This window comes from Bos indicus, chromosome 2 (genome assembly GCF_029378745.1).
Source record: "Bos indicus isolate NIAB-ARS_2022 breed Sahiwal x Tharparkar chromosome 2, NIAB-ARS_B.indTharparkar_mat_pri_1.0, whole genome shotgun sequence".
NCBI lineage: Eukaryota > Metazoa > Chordata > Mammalia > Artiodactyla > Bovidae > Bos > Bos indicus.
This window is the reverse complement of record NC_091761.1, coordinates 28,853,355-28,875,026: the sequence shown is the minus strand read 5'-3', so window position 1 is coordinate 28,875,026 and position 21,672 is coordinate 28,853,355. Positions and strand designations below refer to the sequence as shown.

The following is a 21,672-nucleotide window of genomic DNA, read 5'->3' as shown; positions in this document are numbered from 1 at the left end:
AGATAATGCATGAATGTTGGAAAGATGGAAACTTAGAGTTTGTATACTTTAAAATTATATGTATGCTGTGCTTAGTCACTCAGTGGTGTCCTACTCTATGTGACCCTGTGGACTGTACCCACAAGGCTCCTTTGTCCATGGGATTTCCCAGGCAAGAATCCTGGAGTGGGTTGCCATTTCCTTCTCCAGGGATCTTCCCGACCCAGGGATCCAATCTGCATCGCCTATGTCTCCTGCATTGCAGGCAGGTTCTTTATCTGCTGATCCCTTAGGTATACCCACTTTTTGGCTGTTGCTTCATATTTGTGAACCACTATTTGTGTGTGGCAGAATTAATGTATGTGGTGCACATGATTACTTGTTTTAGTAGAACTCTATTGCTACATTGCCCTACCTCATAAAAGTTCTTGGCTGTTTTCTAATCTGTCCTCTGGTGATGTAAAAAATACTTAGCGTCCGGATGTCTTATGCCTGTCAAATCACATTATAATTCCAAGAGTGCAATAGTATTTATTGATACTAAAGGGTGAAATAACAAAAATAACTTGTAAAAGAGAGAGTTAATAGGCAGTAGGAAAGGAAGAGGGATGAGAGTATAGGAGAGGGAGAGCAGCAAAAAACCAGATAATGTAAGGTAACGTGTCAGGGAGTGTGAGTGCTATGAATAAGAACAAGGCACAGGAGGGCGTAAAGCCAGAAAGAAGAGTGGACGGCATGCTTTAGATTGGGTTGTTAAGAACAGTTTCTCAAAACTTGCAATATTTGAGTTCAGTTCAGTGGCTCAGTCATGTCCGACTCTTTGCGACCTCATGGACTGCAGCACACCAGGCTTCCCTGTCCATCACAAGCTCCCTGAGCTTGCTCAAACTCATGTTCATCGAGTCGGTGATGCCATCCAACAATCTCATCTCCCGTCGTCCCCTTCTCCTCCTGCTTTCAGTTTTCGCCAGCATCAGGATCTTTTCCAATATTTGATATATGAGTAAAGACCTGAATAAAAAGAAGGACCATGCCATTTGACACTCTCTGGGGATGAATTCTCCAGGCAGAGATGCTGCAGGAGGAACGAACCAGGTGTGTTGAGACACCTCACGCAACCCAGTGCTACTGCAAAAAGTCAGTGAGGAGTAGGCCAGGAGGTGAAGATGGAGAGGTTCCAGAGCCTGCCAATGAGCCCCCTGGAGGCTTGAAGAAAGATCATAGAATAGGTTTGAAGTATCAGTGATGGCAGGGTTTTGATTAGAAAGGTAAGATGATGTCTTTTCTGGCTGCTCATGTGTAGAATTGCCAACAGGAGAAAAAGAGCCTGCTAGGAAATGAGTTAGAGGCTATTTTAGAGTAGTAGTTGAGAAATAATGGTGGCCCAGGAGGCATGGAATCGAAACACCCCAGCTGCATTCACCAACCTCTGAAAATGATTCATCTTTGTTTGCTAATGTCTCACTTATGATTATACACATTATATAAGGATAATGGAGGAAACCAAGGTGCTGCACACTCATTTGGGAGCTGTATTCTTCCCTTACCATCTTTGTGCATCTTATCTGTCCTAAGGCAACTTTTCAATAATAAAAACCCTAAGAGATTTGATGACATGTAAATTAAATGTGCTAATTAGCATTTCCATCTTCTCTCTTCTTTAGGTTTAATTCCTACTACACTATTTATCATTTAGCGCACCTTCTCCTTCTCAATTGATTATTGCTCACTGACCTGGATGAGAGGAGAGATATTCTATAGTTACATACATCATTTTATTGTGTGCATAGCTTCTAAAACTTTTTAACTTATCTGGACTCTGAGTTGCAAGACAGAAACCCAATTCAAAATAGCTCAGGATAATTTATTGGCTTCCATAACTGAACAGTCCAAGGGGGAAAATTCAGATATATCAGAATCAGAGATTTAAGCCAATGATATGGGACATTCTTTAACCCAGCATCATTGTGTGCTGCTAACTTCTGCTTGGCTTCATTCTCAAGTGATTTCTGTCTTTTTTTCTCTTTCTCCAACATCACCCTCCCTTCTGTCCCACCTAAACTAGTTATCTCTGAATGAAAGACGACAGAAAGGAAGAACTGATTTTCTTTGCTGAGGATAGTCACATGTGACCAGGAGGAGTGAGTGCCAGCACTTGTCTGCACCTTGCTTTTCTGAAACCTCTTATAAGGGCTAATCATGACCCTAAGGAGAGTTGATGGGGAGACAAAAAGTAATTACATTGACTTTGGTTGATTGACTTCAAATATATTTCAGGGTTTAACAGCTTCCAAGAAATCCAGAATCTACATTTTTTGGGTTAATTTATGTGAGAAAAGGTTTTTTAATAGTCTGAGGTAACAGAACAAACTTCGTTGATATTTGGGTGAATGCAAAAGTTGCCCAATGGCCATGAGATAATGATCGGATCATTGTCTGTTAAACATTGCTTCCAGTTTCGATACAAACATTCACTTGAACCACCCTTTCCACCAAGAGCAGCAAGAAAAGTTGTTGGATGGAATGTAAAAGAAAAGCAAAACTTTCTTAAATGCAACCAAGTGTGTGAGGAATTATAGTGCTGAAATATGGAGAAGGAAGAACCAATAGAAGTGAGTTCAGCCTTTAAGAATATTTTTCTCTCTCTTACACTGTTGGTGGGAATGCAAACTAGTACAGCCACTATGGAGAACAGTGTGGAGATTCCTTAAAAAACTGGAAATAGAACTGCCTTATGATCCAGCAATCCCACTGCTGGGCATACACACTGAGGAAACCAGAAGGGAAAGAGACACGTGTACCCCAATGTTCATCGCAGCACTGTTTATAATAGCCAGGACATGGAAGCAACCTAGATGTCCATCAGCAGATGAATGGATAAGAAAGCAGTGGTACATATACACAATGGAGTATTACTCAGCCATTAAAAAGAATACATTTGAATCAGTTCTAATGAGATGGATGAAACTGGAACCTATTATACAGAGTAAAGTAAGCCAGAAAGAAAAACACCAATACAGTATACTAACGCATATATATGGAATTTAGAAAGATGGTAACAATAACCCTGTGTACGAGACAGCAAAAGAGACACTGATGTATAGATCAGTCTTATGAACTCTGTGGGAGAGGAAGAGGGTGGGGAGATTTGGGAGAATGGCATTGAAACATGTATAATATCATGTATGAAACGAGTCGCCAGTCCAGGTTCGATGCATGATACTGGATGCTTGGGGCTGGTGCACTGGGACGACCCAGAGGGAGGGTATGGGGAGGGAGGAGGGTTCAGCATGGGGAACACATGTATACCTGTGGCGGATTCATTTCGATATTTGGCAAAACTAATACAATATTGTAAAGTTTAAAAATAAAATAAAATAAAAAAAGAATATTTTTATCATCAGGAAGAAGTGTCTGAGGGGTGAGTTGAACTCTTGGTGCTCTTGGTCTGGGTAGAATCCCTAGAACTTTCCCAGCGGGATTCACTATCTTACCATCCTCCACCTGGGGCTGCTTAGGAGTAAGTTTATGGAAAGCAAACCAGTCTTTGCACAACTTGCAACCCACCTCTGTGTTATATGGGTGGCCTGGAAAACCACAAGCCTTGAAATCAGATTAAATTGGCTCAAACTGGCTGGAATCTCAAGTGCCTGGAAGAAGAAAATGAAAAGCCTGTCTAGAAGAAATATCATCATTCTAAGTTTGAAATGCTTTAACATATAATTTTTCATGTATAATAGCCAGTATACATTTAAACCAAACATACATTCACCAGGGAATCAAAATGAACACTTTTCAATGCAGGGCAGATGGTAATCATGTGCCTCTAGATATAATATCCTGAGAATGAGACAGTATCATTTATATAATATTATGATTGAGATTATATAATGTGAATCTAATCTTTGGGAGACAACACATTAATGAGGTCATTTTATTTAAAAGAGGGAAAACAGGAGAAAAGATGTAGTAATGTTCTAAATTAAAAGAGATCAAAGGGACATGACAGCTAAATCCTACACATTGTCCTATGTTGAACTCTGTACCGGAGGGGAAAATATGCTAAAAAATGTGATGTTATTGACTCAGTTCACAAAATAGGATATTGGATGAAAGGCTAGATAAAAATATTTGTATTAGTTTGCACGGCTACAACAAAGTATCATAGTCTGAGTGGTTTATAGAGAACAGAAATCTCTTTCTCACAGTTCTGATGACCAGAAGTCTGAGATCAGGGTGCCACATTGTCACATTCTGGTGAGAGACCCCTTCTGGATTGCTGATGGCTGCCTTCTCCTGGTGTTCTCTCCTGTGGCAGGAAGAGCTAGCCAGTTCTCAGGCCTCTTAAGGACACTAATCCCCTTCATGGGGGCTCTATCCTCATGACCTAATTATTTCCCAAAGGCCCTACAAATACCTTCACTTCGGATTACGGTTTCAACATAGGAATTTTATAAGGACACAGGCATAAGGACACAAGCATTCAGTGCACTGCAGTGTTATAACAATGTTAAATTAACCGAAGTTCATAACTATCTTGTAGTTATGTAAGGTAATATCCTTATCTTAGAAACTAAACTTAAGAGGTTTTATTAAATATCAGTAAGCAGTCATGTATGCAACTTATCCTCAAATGATTAAGAGAAAACTTATAGAAATATATTATAGACTTGTATATATATTTATTTATGGGTAAAATGATAAAGCAAAGGGGCAAAATATTAAAAATATTTGAATCAAGAAAAGGTTATTTGGGTATGCTATGTATTGCCTTTATTCTTAGAAATTCCATATAATTTTCAAGTTATTTCCAAATGAAAGTTAAAAGAAAAATTAGGCCCACCAAGACCTAATATGTAAATTATCAGACATAACCTATAATATCTTAACTAAATAAAAAAAATCATATGTATTTATTATCTTTATTGATGTGAAAAAACCAAACTTGAAAATTTACACAGGGATGACATAGAAGCTTTGAAAAAGAATCATTTTGAAATCATGATTTGAAAATAACAATAACTGAAGCTAAGGATTTACTGGAATAAGTTTAACAGTAAATTAGACATAAAGAAGAGAGACTTAACTAGCTAGAAGAACGGGCAGAAGAAACGATGATGATTGTAAGATGAAGATATGAAGGTATGAGAAAGACAGTGGGTAGTCTTTACATGCATCTAGTTGGAGTTCTAGAAGGGAAGGAAAGGAGGAGACAGAAGCCATTCTTGATGAGACAGTGCCTGAACCTTTTCCAGAAGTGACCATGAATTTTAATCCAAGGAATCCAAAGGAAATTAAAAAAAAAAAGGAAACCATACTTAGACACTTCATAATGGAGTTGCAAAAATAATAATACAGAAGAAAAACGTATCTTTCCATAGTTAGATTAGAACAACATCCAGAACCCTAGTGGAAGGCAGGACAGTAAGATGTTATATTTAATAAATTGACTAAAAATAGCTACTTAGCTCTAAAAATGTACTTAATGGAAATAATCTTAAAGTGAATAAAATGTGGAATAAAACTAGATTTTCAGATAAAGTAAGCCAAACAAAAACTGAGTTTATCACCAGCAAACCTGCACTCAAAGAGTTATTTTGTGTATAAGGAAAGTGATCTTATAGGTACAGGAAACCAAAAGATCAAAGAGAATGATAAATCTGAAGATAAATCTAAATGAGATTTGATTTTATAAAATAATTATGAAATTGCATAAATTGAACTGAGAGAATTAAAATACCTGATAACAACAACAGTATCATATCAGTCAAGGGAAAGTTAAATGAAGATAAATTGGTTATTTTGGTCCTTTAATTGTCTGAAGAGGGATATAAGACTTTAATAAATTGATGATGTGCTGTAAATTCTAGAGTAAATCTAGGAGAATTGAAAAATGTATATAATAGAAAAGTGAAATTCTAATTAAAGGAATATTCAGTAGAAAAGATACCAAAAAATGAAAGAAACTGTAATGACACAACCAGGAAAAATAGAAAAACATAGGTGGTGAAGTCATAATGGATATTTTGTAATGATAGAAAATGTAAATTGATTAAATGATCTCAATCTCAAGGTTATTAGACTGTATTAAAACTATTTTGTTTTCAAAGGAGTACTTGAAACTTTAGGATGTGGAATTTGAATTACGCAGGACTGGAAAAGCTATCACTATTCATTAATTCTTTTTGGTGGTGATCGCTTTATAAATAATCATCAGGGAAATACATTTCAAAACTACAATGAGATACCACCTCAAGCTTACTAGAATGACTGTAATAAAAAAGACAAGAGATAACAAGTATTGGTGAGGATGTGGAGAAAAGGGAACCCTTGTGCACTACTGGTGGGAACATAAATTGGTATCGTCACTATGGAAAATGGTTTGAAGGCTTGTCAAGAAAATTAAAAATAGAACCACCATATGATCCAGCAATTCTGTATATATACACAAAGGAAATGAAACAGGGTATTGAAGAGGTATCTATACCCAGTATTCATTATGTCATTATTGACAGTAGCCAAGATAATTAAACAACCGAAGTATCATCAGTGGATGAATGGCTAAAGGAAATGTGGGATGTACATGGATGGATATGAATAATAATGGATATTATCCATCTGTAAAAAAGGAAATTTTGCCATTTGCAACTACATGGATGGATCTTGAAGACATTATGCTAAGCAAAATAAATCAGAGAAAAATATATACTATAAGATCTTATTTACATGTGGAATCTAAAAAAACTGAACTCATACAAACAAAGTAGAATGCTGATTGCTAGGCACTGGGGGTCAGGAAAATGGGGAGATGGTGGTCACAGCATACACACTTCCATTTATAAGATGATTAAGTTCTAGGATGTAATGTCCAGCATGATAATAGTAGTTAACAATACTGTATTATATATTTGAAAGTCGCTTAGAAAATAGACTTAAATGTTCTCACCACACACAAAAAAGGCAGTTATGTAAGGTGATGGAGGTTTTAACTAACCCTATTGTTGTAATCATTCTGCAGTATATACATGTATCAGATCATCACTTTATACACAAGAGATTTACACAATAAAACTTCAATAAAACTAGAAAAATATTATAAAGCATAAGATTTCATTCACATGATATATATAAATGTACACACACACACACATACATACATATATATATATATGCCACAGGACTGAAAAGGGTCAGTTTTCATTCCAATCCTAAAGAAGGGCAATGCCAAACAATGTTCAAACTGCCACACAATTGCACTCATTTCACATGTAGCAAGGTAATGCTCAAAATCCTTCAAGGTAGGCTTTAACAGTATGTGAACTGAGAGCTTACAAATGTACAAGCTGGATTTAGAAAAGGCAGAGATACCAGAGATCATATTGGTAACATGCATTGGATCATAGGAAAAAGCAAGGGAATTCCAGTAAAACACCTGATTCATTGACTGCACTAAAGCCTTTGACTGTGTGGATCACAACAAACTGTAGAAAATTCTTCAAGTGATGGGAATGCTGGACCACCTTACCTTACTCTTGAGAAACCTGTATGCAGGTGAAGAAGCAATGTTTAGAACCGGATATGGAACATGAACTGATTCAAAATTGGGAAGGGAGTACATCAAGGCTGTATATTGTCACCTTGCTTATTTAACTTCTATGCAGAGTACATCATGCAAAGTGCCAGGCCGGATGAAACACAAGCTGGAATCAAGATTGCCTTGGATATGCAGATGAAACCACCCTAATGGCAGAAAGCAAAGATGAACTAAAAAGCCTCTTGATGAAAGTGAAAGAAGAAGCTTGCTTAAAACTGAACATTCAAAAAACAAAGATCCTGGCATCTGGTCCCAACACTTCATGGCAAATAGGTGGGGAAACAATAGAAACAGGAGAGAAAAAAAAAGAGAGAGAGACTTTATTTTCTTGGGCTCCAAAATCACTGAGGATGGTGACTGCAGCTATGAAATTAAAGACACCTTTTGGAAGAAAAGCTATGACAAACCTAGGTAGCATGTTAAAAAGCAGAGACATTATTTTGCTGACAAAGGTATGTATAAATCAAAGCTATGGTTTTTTCAGTAGTCATATATGGATGTGAGAATTGGACCATAAAGAAAGCTGAGCACCAAAGAATTGATGCTTTCAAACTGTGGTGTTGAAGAACGCTCTTGAGAGTCCTTTGGACAGCAAGAAGATCAAACCAGTCAATCCTAAAGGAAATCAACACTGAATACTCATTGGAAGGGCTGGCTGATGCTGAAGCTGAAGCTCCAAGCTTTGACCATCTGATGAGAAGAATTGATTCATTGGAAAAGATGCTGATGGCTGGGAAAGATTGAAGGCGGGAGAAGAAGAGGGTGACAGAGGATGAGATGGTTGGATGGCATCACTGACTCAATGGAGATGAGTCTGAGCAAATTCCAGGAGATGGTGAAGGACAGGGAAGCCTGACGTGCTGCGGTCACAGAGTTGTACACAGCCGAGCGACTGAATAACAACAACGTCTATGTAAATATGTATGTGTACACACATGCATACACACACTGACATATATATGCGTGTGTGTGTGTTTACATTAACTGGGCTTTAGTAGTGGCTCAGATGGTAAAGAATTCACCTGCATTTGAAGGAGACCTGGGTTAGATCCCTGTGTCTGGAAGATTCTCTGGAGAATGGAATGGCTACCCACTCCAGTATTCTTGCCTGGAAAATCCCATGGACAGAGGAGCCTGGTGGGCTACAGTTCATGGGGTTGCATAGAGTCGGACACGGCTAACACTTTCATATATAAAGTGGTTAGTTTAAAAATAGTATAAAGAGCAGTCATAAATATGTGCCATTAAATTATTACTATATTTCTGTTCTAGTTTTATTCTATTTTCCTGAGATGACTTTTCTTTCTCCTACAGCCCCTCAAAGTACAGTGAACTAAGTCAAGAAGTATCCCAATATAGTGGCCTAACAGAGTAATTATCTTGCTAAATGTACAGTATCTTGGCTTTATTAAGTCCCGATTTTCTTCTTTATTCCTGGAAAAGCCAGTGTGCTGTCACTTTTGCCTTTTTTCTACGAGGATCTTACTAAACTAACTCTCTCTCAGGATGTATGCATATGTGCTAAGTCACTTCAGTTGTGTCTGACTCTGCGACTCTATGGACTGTAGCCTGCCAGGCTCCTCTGTCCATGGGATTCTCCAGGCAAGAATACTGGAGCAGGTTGCCATGCCCTCCTCCCAGGGATCTTCCTGATGCAGTTATGTCACTCGCTCTTTTCTTCCCCATGTCTATTATGTCTCTTGCTTTGGCAGGTGGGTTCTTTACCACTAGCGCCACCTGGGAAACCCCTCCTATCAGGATAACTTGCTGTATATTTTTGCCTGCCTTTTCTCTGCTTTTGATAGAGAAAAGCATAGGGAATATTTTGAAGTTCATATCCTAGTTCCTAAATTGTCTTTTAGTAAGTGATTCACTGTGATTTAAATTACCTTACCTAAAAAATCAACAGACTATTCTTAACTGTGATCAACGTGTTAAATGACTGAATATAACAACTTTAATTTAAACATAAATAGATAACTGTATATAGAAAACTTAAGGGCATTTTTACGATCTAAATCCAGGCCAGATCGCCCAATCCAGGGCAGTTTAAACAAGTACTCTGGTCCTTTGGTGACCAGAGGTCAGATAAAGTTCTCTCATGCAAAGCATTCAGTTTGTTTTTCGACATGGTTAAGGCAAGGAGGGGCTTCCCTAGTGGCTCAGTTGGTAAAGAATCTACATGCAATGAAGGAGACCTGGGTTGGGAAGATCCTCTGGAGAAGGAAATGGCAACCCAGTCCAGTATTCCTGCCTGGAGAATTCCATGGACAGAGGAGCAGGGCGGGCTGCAGTCCATGGGATTGCAAAGAGTTGGACAGGACTGTGCAACTAACTTTCACTTTCAAGGCAAGGAGAGAAAACGGTTCTCTTTTTAGTCCAGCATTCAGATGCTGTCATAGGGAATTTCTTGATTTGGGACTCTGAAAGGTGGTCTTCAGTCCTATTTCTGCCAGTCAGTTATTGAGAAGATAATTGATTTATTGATAAATATCACATGATAATTGTGCATCTGATGGATGCACAGCAATTTAATATACCTAATAAAAATATCCTTTCTTTTCAGACTTTGAAAGTCCATGTCACTTGTAGTCACTTAGTTTTCATTACCATTGTTCCCCTTTGAAAGGAAAGGGCCTTTATATTTTTAAATTGCATTTCTGAAGTCCTAAAGCATATTAAGAGTACCTCTTCTCATGTTGCAATCACTAGGAGTAACATGGCTTTGCCATTAGGTTATATCCTGATGAAGATCATATGGTATTAACATCACTGCTGGGAGATGAGAGGGTCTTGATCCTTCACACAAAAAATTGTTGTCAACAATATTAGCCGTATGTGCTTTTGAACTGAGCTTAGTGAACTTTTTAAAATATTTTCTAATCATGTATGTTTACATGCTGCTTGGCATTGGTTTCCAGACTTAAAATGAGGAGGGATCAAATTTTTTTCAAAAGGAGGTTGGGGAAAACTGGCCTAGATACTGAGGTATCTGAGTCCCTTGGGAGGGGAGAGTAAATTGCTCAAATATTGTCTTTGTCCTGTAATAATGTAAGCTGGCTACTTATCGGCACCAGAGTTGGTCTGTCACTTGACTAGCATGTACAATTTTACTTCAATTGTAGGAACGCTATAAGCTATTTGACATTTTGCCAACACTAACAAGTGTTCCTCTGATTGTGTGTGTTCACCAGCTCTTCTAATAAAGATATAATTTGTGCCAAGAGTTGATGTGTCATTTGTGGTTTTACCAAATTAGTTGTTTGTGTGGAATCAAACCATAGGTTTATTTTGTTGTTTTTAAATGTAAAATATTCAATACTACTAATAGTGATTTGTGTATCACTTTAAATTGTCATTTTCATTATGAATCTGTACTTTATCTTGGCTGGTATACAAACAGGACACATTTTTATATGAACACATTTTTTTTTCTGAGTGTGATAAGGCTGTTAACATGGGTTGCTGAAAGGTTTGGTACATTTATATTGACTAAAATAATATTTCTATTTTGTATTTTAAAGCCCTTCAAGATTCTGGACCTCCCATTTCTCACAAAAAAGATCATAAGTGATATTTTGCATAAATTATATGGATACATAAGCTTATATCCTAGGAAAATTCTCAAATTTACATAAATGAATTGTTACATATTGACTATCCATTTCTAATTAGAGAGCTGTTTCCTGATTCAGTTCAGTGTGTCCATTAGACTACCAGATAGCTCCAGAACAGGAATGCTTAATAAATTATATCGCTTAAGCATTATTAAAATAAATCATGCATATTTAGTAAAAGCTCTATAAAAGTGGTGATAATGATATACATCCATTGATTCTTGAAACATAATTGAAGTATTAGTAGAAACTTTTAAAAACGAAGAGCATGTTCTACATAATAAAATACAAGGCAGTGAATAATACACCTTGTCTTTTGCTCCATGCCAATCCATATTTAAAATCCCAGTTTAATATCATCGTGACTAAGTATAAATCCACCTACTATGAAGAGGCTCCTAGAATAGTTGCCAATCTAGATACAAAATGAAGAGAGAATTTTTTCATAAAGACTTCTTATGTTCTGAACTTTTTTCAGTCTTGGATGGGATTTTTTCAGAGTGCATTACCCACTGGACTCTGGCACGATATGTGTTTTCTTGTGACAAAGGAGCAATAGCTGCTACTACCACCTCCGTCATCCCCTACCTTCTGCTTCTTTCTGCTTCCTATTTTCAGGACTGTCAGGAAGACAGATCTTCACTGCTTATCATTTTCTGGAAAACAGAGGGAGTAGCACCTTACCCATCTCAGAAAAGTTATACGAGGATAAAATGAGGTATTTGTGCCTTGAAAGCTTAGATGGACATAATACTTTATAATTACTATAAAATTCAAAATGTCTTTTCTCCCCTGTCTTGCCCTTCATTGCCAAACACAATCCCATTTTAGCTTAGTTGAGCAGAATTAACTTTTCTGCTGACCTGACTTCACAGCCTTTCTGTTTCTTAGGCAACAGTTTTATGCTGAGAGATCTTTTGAAAGTGAAGTGAGTTTTGTTGCCACAGAGGTAGAGAAAGTGTTCTACTTGGCTTGATTTGATAGGATATGTTTTGAAGCATTTCTGTCCATTTTATCAAATTTATAAGTATATTTTATATATTTTACTTATTAATAAAGTGCAAGTGTTTACATACCTGGTCCTTTACATATTTATATAATTCCTTATAATGTGAGAAGAAATATTAAACAAGTGATCAAGATTTTTTTTTCACATTTATTCAGGCCTTGGAAATAGAAATAAAAAAAGTCCTGCTGAATTTCTAGCATAGTTGTACTTCTGTTGCAATTGTGAGAGCTACCAGACATAATAGCATATTCAAAAGCAGAGACATTACTTTGCTAACAAAGGTTCATCTAGTCAAGGCTATGGTTTTTCCTGTGGTCATGTATGGATGTGAGAGTTGGACTGTGAAGAAGGCTGAGTGCCGAAGAATTGATGCTTTTGAACTGTGGTGTTGGAGAAGACTCTGAGAGTCCCTTGGACTGCAAGGAGATCCAACCAGTCCATTCTGAAGGAGATCAGCCCTGGGATTTCTTTGGAAGGAATGATGCTAAAGCTGAAACTCCAGTACTTTGGCCACCTCATGCAAAGAGTTGACTCATTGGAAAAGACTCTGATGCTGGGAGGGATTGGGGGCAAGAGGAGAAGGGGACGACAGAGGATGAGATGGCTGGATGGCATCACTGACTCAATGGACGTGAGTCTCAGTGAACTCTGGGAGTTGGTGATGGAAGGGAGGCCTGGTGTGCTGCAATTCATGGGGTCGCAAAGAGTCGGACACGACTGAGCGACTGATCTAATCTGACCAGACATAAATGGGAGAGTGGGGGAGCTCGAGTATTTGGTGCAGAGGATACCACACCAGCCTCTTAAGAACTTTTTCTTAAAGTTTCTTGGGAGGAAATGGTAAGGAATGGTTTATGCACAGTGAAGATATGAAAAATGCGTGTATAACAAGAGCAACAAAATCTAAATGGGGATGGGCATCTGATTCACAAAAACTTTTACCTTGGGATTCTTGCATAGCACAGTGCTTCCTGCCCTGTAGTAAGCTGTTGAAAAATAATTATTGTGTAACTCTCAGTTTTGCTAATATCTTTTACAGTATGACAGAATATTTCAAGCATCACTCCTGTTGTGTAAAGAAAATTTGCATCCACCCTTTATTTTATTTCTGCTCATAACCTGCTCATTACTGAAAGTTTGGATCCGGCTGTTCACTGCTGGGAAGCCAGTACTCAAGCGGCAAGGTTGGTCTTTAGCACTGAGCCACCTGGAAAGCGCCAGGTAGAAAGGAAAGTTTGCTTTATTTCAGAGGCTGGCAACTAGGGGAGATGGTGGGCTCATGTTCAAATGGCAACTCCCCACTGATGATCAGTGGGCAAGAGCTTTTAAAGGGGAGTTTCATGGGTATATATATGTGGAGGGAGGGGTTAAACGCAGAAACAACACCTTCAGCTCTGACAGTCATCTTGAAACTGGTCATCAGTGGTGTGATCAGCCATCATCTTGATTGTTTTGAGTACAGTTAATCTTCAGTTCCAGGCTTGATCTATTCCCATTTCTTTGAGGCCATTTCTAGGAATTATGGCAGCTTGTGTCATGGCTTACCAGGTGGCGCTAGTGGTAAAGAACCTGCCTGCCAGTTCAGGAGACCTAAGAGAGACAGATTCGATCGCTGGGTCAGGAAGATCCCCTGGAGGAGGGCATGGCAACCCACTCCAGTGTCTTGCCTGGAGGACCCTATGTACAGAGGAGCATGGTGGGCTACAGTCCATGGGGTCGCACAGAGTCGGACACAGCTGAAGTGACTTAATATGGTTGCATGTCATGGATATAGTCTGGTCATCATGTAGTTAAGTTCTTACAGCTGGTGGGGGTGTTAGTCTCTATAAGACAGCTTGCCAGATATGGCTCAGTTTTATCTGTAGCCCTTGAGAAGGAACTAAATGTCCTTGACTTTGTTTATTACTGACTTTGAAGGACACAACTGTTTATTTTGTCCAGTTTGACTACTTCCTTTGTTTCTGCATTTTCTTACTTCTCTGATTAAACTTATTCTTTGGCTAAAGTTTTTCTGCAGACAAAAGTAGGCAGAAGATATGGAGCTGGGGAGACCTTAGGGTCTTGCTTGTTTCAAGCTCAGCATTAGTATACTGCAAGCTCACCATTAAGTATACTGACAACATTTGCTGCCAATCTTGGTAATCTCCAGCTGAGGGCTTTCAGACCTCAGACAAGGCAGGTTGGACAAGAGCACAGGTTACTGCTCCCAGGAACATTCTTAACTAATAGCATCTTGAAGTTGGAGGTACATACACACCTCTTCGCTCCCCATGTGGGCTAAGTCTGAGATATATTCTGTCTTGTCTCCTGGCATTCCCTGCAGGACCATTGGATAAAGCAGGAACCTACTCAACCACACACCCTTTTTTATAAAATTAACTTTTATTGGTGTGTAGTTGATTCACAATGTTGTGTTTGTTTCACGTGTACAACAAAATGAATCAGTTATACGTATATCCACTCTTTTATTTTCTATTCTCATATAGGTTATTACAGAGTACTGAGTAGAGTTCCCTATGCTACACAGTAGGTCCTTATTACTTATCCAGTTTCTGTATAGTGGTGTGTATATATCTATCCTCATCTCCCAACTTATCCCTCCCCCCGTTTCCCCTGGTAACCATAGGTTTGTTTTCTACATATGAACCATACACCCTGTATTGGCTTCTTTATCTGGCACCTGTCTTCCCTCATTGATACTTCCTGAGATGAGCTCCCAAATAAACTACTTGCATTCAAATCTTCCTCATAAGATCTGATTCTGGGGACATCCAAACTAACATATGCAGCTTCCAAAACATTCTGAGGACGCTAGCAAGGTAAATACAGCACAGATACTAAAGACATACACTAGTTAAATTTTTTGTTTGTTTCTTTTACTAATTTTCAAGTTGTGTCGATCCTCTGAGACTTAATGTAACTATTTCATTTTCCCAGGCTCCTAGGATTAAGTGGGTTGGATATTTTAGGATGAGAGGAATAAAGAAACAAGAACAGCTCTAATTATTTCACTGTGAAGCACTGGAGGCATTAGAAGGCTACATAAATAATGTGTTTGTGTCAGAGGATAGACTGAAATATGCAGGCGTTTCCACTATTGATCAAAACATAAATGAATATTGCAGACGATGTTAGAGAATCCAGATAATCAGCTCAGCTACCTGGGATGGCAGTGGAACGAGAAATGAGTGTACAAACAAGCTTTTTTTTTTTTAAATTGGAGTATAATCGTTTTACAATGTTGTGTTGGTTTCTGTTGTACAACAAAGTGAACCAGCTATATATATACATGTAACTGTTCCCTCTTGAGCCTGCCTCCTGCCCTCATTCCATTCCTCTAGGTCCTCACAGCACCGAGCTGAGCTCAGCTCCCACCAGCTCAGGTCCCACTAGCTCAGCTCCCACCAGCAGCTTTGCACTAGCTATCTGTTTTACACATGGCAGTGTATAGACGTCAGTGATACTCTCTTAATACATCCCAGCTTGTGCTAATAGGACTCAGTCCACCTCCAGAGCCTTCCACGTGTGGATAAGGAAAAGCCAAACTGCTTCAGCTCTGCCAACACAGTACATTCTTCCTGGGAGTGACTTGAGGACACATTTAGAAGCATGTGAACTACGAACCTCACGAATGCCCAGACCAAGATGGTCCAGTAGACTTCTTAGAGCTATAAGTAAGAAGCCTACCCTATTCTTTGAATTTTCAAATGTTTGTGTGTGAAAACACAAAACAGAAACTTTTACATTCTCCTTGAGTGATGACATCACATATTTGGTTGGATATATATTTCATATTTGCAATCCAGCATATTTGCAATTTCTTTAAAAAAATCAAAAGTCTAATAATTAAGGATAACTTCCATTACAGCAATTATATTAAAAGGAATCAGTGTATCATTTGATTTTTATGCAAAAATCTTTGCTGCTGCTTGTATATAAAGAGAATGACAGAATTTGTTTTCTAAACAAATGGCAGAATTTAAATCCTGAGATTATTTTATCTAAAAATGGCAAATTTCTTTTCAGAATTTCTAAAAGGTTAGTTTTCACATTGCAAATAGACCAGATCCAAACATGAAGATCTAAAATTCATTATTAAAACCTCGAATCAAACTTGACAAGAGTTTTGTGAGTACATATATTCAAAAGCAGTTGGTTATACCCAATACCAAAATTATTACTCTATTTGACCTTTTTGTAACTTTAATATTCTGATGCTTACATTTTAAAAGAAATTCTGTGAAATCCAAATAGTATTTCTTTTTGTTGTTCAGTCACCCAGTCATGTCCAACTCTTTGCAACCCCATGGACTGCAGCACACCAGGGCTCCCTGTCCCTCACCATCTCCCGAAGTTTACCGAAGTTCATGTCCGTTGCATTGGTGATGCCAGCCAGCCATCTCATCCTCTGATGCCCTCTTCTCCTGCCCTCAGTCTTTCCCAGCATCAGGGACTTTACCAAGGAGTTGACTGTTCATATCAGATAACCAAAATACTGGAGCTTCAGCTTTAGCATCAGTCCTTCCAACGAGTATTCAGGGTTGATCTCCCTTAAGATTGACTGGTTTGATCTTGCTGTCCGAGGGACTTTCAGGAGTCTTCTCCAGCACCACAGTTTGAAGGCATCAATTCTTTGGCGTTCTGCCCTCTTTACGGTCTAGTTCTCACAACCATACATGACCACTGAGAAGACCATAGCCTTGACTATATGGACCTTTGTCGGCAAAGTAATGTTTCCGCTTTTCACCAACACTCTCTAGGTTTGTCATAGCTTTCCTACCAAGAAGCAGTTGTCTTCTGATTTCATGGCTTGCAGTCACCATCTTCAGTGATCTTAGAGCCCAAGAAGAGGAAATCTGTCACTACTTCCACCTTTGCCTACTCTATTTGCTATGCAGTGATGGGGCCAGATGCCATGATCTTAGTTTTTTTAATATTTAGTTTTAAGCTGGCTCTTTCACACTCCTTCTTCACTCTCATCAAGAGACTCTTTAGTTCCTTTTCGCTTTCTGCCGTTAGAGTGGTATCATCCGCATATCTAAGGTTGTTGATATTTCTTCTGCCTATCTTGATTCCACGTTGTAACTCATCCAGCCTGGCATTTCTCATGATGTGCTCAGCATATTGATTAAACAAACATGGTGACAGCAGACAGCCCTGTCGTATTCCTTTCTCAATCTTCAACCAATCAGTTGTTCCATATAGGGTTCTAACTGTTGCTTTTTGACCTGCATACAGGTTTCATAGGAGACAGGTAAGGTGCTCTGATATTCCCATCTCTTTAAGAACTTTCCAGAGCTTGTTATGATCCACACAGTCAAAGGCTTTAGGGCAGCTGATGAAACAGAAGTAGATTTTTTTTCTGGAATTCCCTTGCTTTCTCTGTGACCCAGCAAATTAGGAAGTTTGATCTCTGGTTCTTCTGCCTTTTCTAAATCCAACTTGGACATTACTAGTTCTCTTCCACTCTTACCCAGTAGCATGTTGGACACCTTCAGACCCAGGGGACTTATCTTTTGGTGTCATATCTTTTTGTTCTTTTATACAGTTCATGAGGTTCTCATGGCAAGTACACTTGGGTGGTTTGCCATTCCCTCTTCCAATGAATCACATTTTGTCAGAACTCTCCACTGTGACCCATCCGTCTTGGGTGGCTTTACACAGTATGGCTCATAGCTTCACTGAGTTACACAAGACCCTTCACCATGAAGAGGCAGTGATCCCTGAAGGGGCAGAGTAGTATTAGGTTGGTGCTAAAGTAATTGTGGTTTTGCATTATTGAACTTTGTTGTTTGATATTGAAATACATTCCTAAATAAATGTGGTTATGTTATACATCATTTTAATGCACATTTTGTGCTTTGTTTTTCTGCTAATAACGAATTACTTGCTGTGTATTTTACATTTATTTTAGACTAGGGAAATGATGTTAGACAAAAAAAGCAAATTCAAGTGATTTTATTATTTGAATTCAAAATGGGTCAGAAAGCAGCAGAGACAACTCACAACATCAGGAACACATTTGGCCCAGAAACTTCTAATGAATGTACAGTGCAGGGATGGTTCAAGTTTTGCCAAGGAGACGGAGAGCCTTGATGATGAGGAGCCAGCAGAAATGGTGGGCCATCGGAAGTTGACAGTGACTAACTGAGAGCCATCATCAAAGCTGAGCCTCTTAAAACTACATGAGAAGTTGTCAAAGGACTTAACATTGACCATTCTACTGTCATACTGAATTTGAAGCAAATTGAAAAGGTGAAGAAGCTGGATAAGTGGTTGCCCCATGAGCTGACTGCAAATCAAAAAAAAAAAAAATCATTATTTTGAAGTGTCATCTTCTTTTATTCTTCACAACAGCAAATCATTTCTCAATCAGATTGTGACATGTGACAAAAAGTGGATTTTATACGACAACCAGAGACTACCAGCTCGGTGGTTGGACTGAGGAGCAGCTTCAAAGCACGTCCCAAAGCCAAACTTGAACCAAAAAAATGGTGATGGTCACTGTTTGGTGATCTGCTGCTGTTCTGATCCACTACAGCTTTCTGAATTCTGGTGAAACCATGACATCTGAGAAATGCTCAGAAAATTGATGAGATACACCAAAAACTGCAATGTCTGCACTTAGGATAGGTCAACAGAAAGGGCCCAGTTCTTCTCCATGACAATGCCTGACTGCATGTTTTACCACCAGTGCTTCACAAGTTGAACAAACTGGGCCACAAACTTTTGCTTCATCCACCATATTCACCTGACCTCGCGCCAGTCGACTACCGCTTCTTCAAGTATCTCAACAACTTTTTGCAGGGAACACACTTCCACAACTGCCAGGAGACAGAAGATGCTTTCCAAGAGTTAGTTGAATCCTGAAGCATGGATTTTTATGCTACATGGATAAACAAACTTATTTCTCATTAGCAAAAATATGTTAATTGTAATAGTTGCTATTTTGATTGATAAAGATGTGTTTGAGCCTAGTTATGATGATTTAAAATTCATGGTCCGAAACCGCAATTACTTTTTCACCAACCTAGTAGCAGACATTTACCCAAGTTTCATTACCTGTTCAAGTCTAGGTATAAAATAGGGCTTGCTGCTGCTGCTAAGTCGCTTCAGTCGTGTCCGACTCTGTGTGACCCCATAGACGGCAGCCCACCAGGCTCCCCCATCCCTGGGATTCTCCAGGCAAGAACACCAGAGTGGGTTGCCATTTCCTTCTCCAATGCATGAAAGTGAAAAGTAAAAGTGAAGTGGCTCAGTTGTGTCCAACTCTTAGTGACCCCATGGACTGCAGCCCACCAGGCTCCTCATAATGATTAGTTTTATGAGACGAATGAGTGACCTAGGTTTCTACCCTTAGTTCCTCTTTCCAACTAGGCCCTTATCCTGTGAAGAACTGTGATATAAGCAAAAAAATCCAACTTGTGTTTTCTGTAATTATTTTCTGTTAGAAAGTTTATTTTTTTAAAAATTCATTAGGATTTCATAAATATTTAAGTGTAACGCTTGTTGATCTTAATTATCCAATTTGGGTTCAGAAATGCAAGCTAAGGAGAGGGAAAAATATTAATACCTTCTCCAACCTCCTGGATTCCCTGAGGTGCCTGGGCTTTCACCCAGCCTCTCTGAGAGACATATTCAACTGCTGTGGCGGGGAGACCCCTGTCTGCACAGAGGCTGCAAAAAGTCTATCTGACCAAATGAAAATCAGCCACAGAGAGCCAGCTGCAAACAGGATAGCGGGGTCCTTGGAAACATCTGGCCCTTTGGGGACTGCAGGGTGCCTGCCATTCTTTGTCAAGAACACCTTTCTCATCACCTTTGCTCTCAGAGGAGTTTGAGCTGCTTCTATTTATAGCTGTGAAGAAGGATGACTTGGAGAATTCAGCAGGAGACACCATTTCCTTGCTTGTGATGGACTTTAGGACTCTCTGTGAGGAATAATAATGCTTAGGGCAAACTGGAAACTGACCCCTTTAGGCTCATGATGTCTGGAGCACATTAGGAACAAAGCTGCCGTTAATCTCCATGTCCTTGATCTCATTTCTGCAATAGGAAACTGTGTGTTCAAATATCCCTGAACTTTTAAGAGGGCTCTTCTAAACCTTTCATCTTTACCTCACTTTAGTTTACCTTTTGTAATTTTTTCCCTGAAGGCAAAGTTCCTTTTCAGGAAGCCTAAGATGGTAGCTTCTGACTTGTTGGTCTGAACATGGTCAGTTCAGTTCAGTTGCTCAGTCATGGTCAACTTTGCGGCCACATGGACTGCAGCAGGCCAGGCTTCGCTTCCACTGCCAACTCATGGAGCTCACTCAAACTCATGTCCGTCGAGTCAGTGATGCCCTCCACCAGCTCATCCTCTGTCATCCCCTTCTCCTCCAGCTTTCAGTCTTTCCCAGCATCAGGGGCTTTTTCCAATGAGTTGGTTCTTTGTGTCAAGTGGCCAAAGTACTGGAGTTTCACCTTCAGCATCAGTCCTTCCAGTGAATATTCAGTACTGATCTCCTTTAGGATGGACTGGTTGGATCTCCTTGCAGTCCAAGGGACTCTCAAGAGTCTTCTCCATCACCACAGTTCAAAAGCATCAATTCTTCAGTGCTCAGCTTTCTTTATAGTCCAACTCTCACATCCATACATGACCACTGGAAAAAACATATCTTTGACTAGATGGACCTTTGTTGGCAAAGTAATGTCTCTGTTTTTTAATATTTTGTCAAGGTTGGTCATAGCTTTTCTTCCAAGGAGCAAGCGTCTTTTAATTTCATGGCTGCAGTTACCATCTATAGTAATTTTGGAGCCCGAGAAAATAAACTCTGCCACTGTTTCCATTGTTTCCCCATCTATTTGCTATGAAGTGATGGGACTGGATGCTATGATCTTCATTTTTGAATGTTGAGTTTTAAGCCAGCTTTTTCACTCTCCTCTTTCAGTTTCATCAAGAGGCTCTTTAGTTCCACTTCACTGTCTGCCAGTGAAGTGAAGGGTGGTATCATCTGTGTATCTGAGGTTATTGACATTTCTCTCGGTAATCTTGATCCCAGCTTGTGCTTCATCCAGGCTGGCATTTCGCATGATGTACTCTGCATGTAAGTTAAATAGACAGAGTGACAATATACAGCCTTGACGTATTCCTTTCTCAATTTGGAATCAGTCTGTTGTTCCATGTCCAGTTCTAACTGTTGCTTCTTGACCTGCATACAGATTTCTCAGAAGGCAGGTCAAGGTGGTCTGGTATTCCCATCTCCTGAATAATTTTCCATAGTTTGTTGTGATCTACACAGTCAAAGGCTTTGGCATAATTAATAAGCAGAAGTAGTTGTGTTTCTGGAATTCTTTTGCTTTTTCCATGATCCAGTGGATGCTGGTAATATGATCTCTGGTTCCTCTGCCTTTTCTAAATCCAGCTTGAATATCTGGAATTCACGGTACATGTACTGTTGAACCCTGACTTGGAGAATTTTGAGCATTACTTT

General features: G+C 39.1%; 1 protein-coding gene across 5 annotated transcripts in view; it reads left to right on the top strand.

The window, feature by feature from the left end:
- Nucleotides 1-21,672, top strand: part of B3GALT1 (beta-1,3-galactosyltransferase 1) — a 619,500-nt gene that overhangs the window by 22,788 nt on the left and 575,040 nt on the right. For 3 of the 5 annotated variants that reach the window (XR_011569376.1, XR_011569375.1, XR_011569372.1), the window contains exon 1: nucleotides 3,164-21,672. This exon is cut by the window's right edge and continues 137,042 nt beyond it. The exons of 1 other annotated variant lie outside the window; for it this stretch is intronic. The gene's annotated coding sequence lies outside the window, so the exon portion shown is untranslated. Of the gene's footprint in view, nucleotides 1-3,163 lie in introns of those variants that run through there. One more of the 5 variants, XM_070799108.1, reaches the window with a different exon arrangement.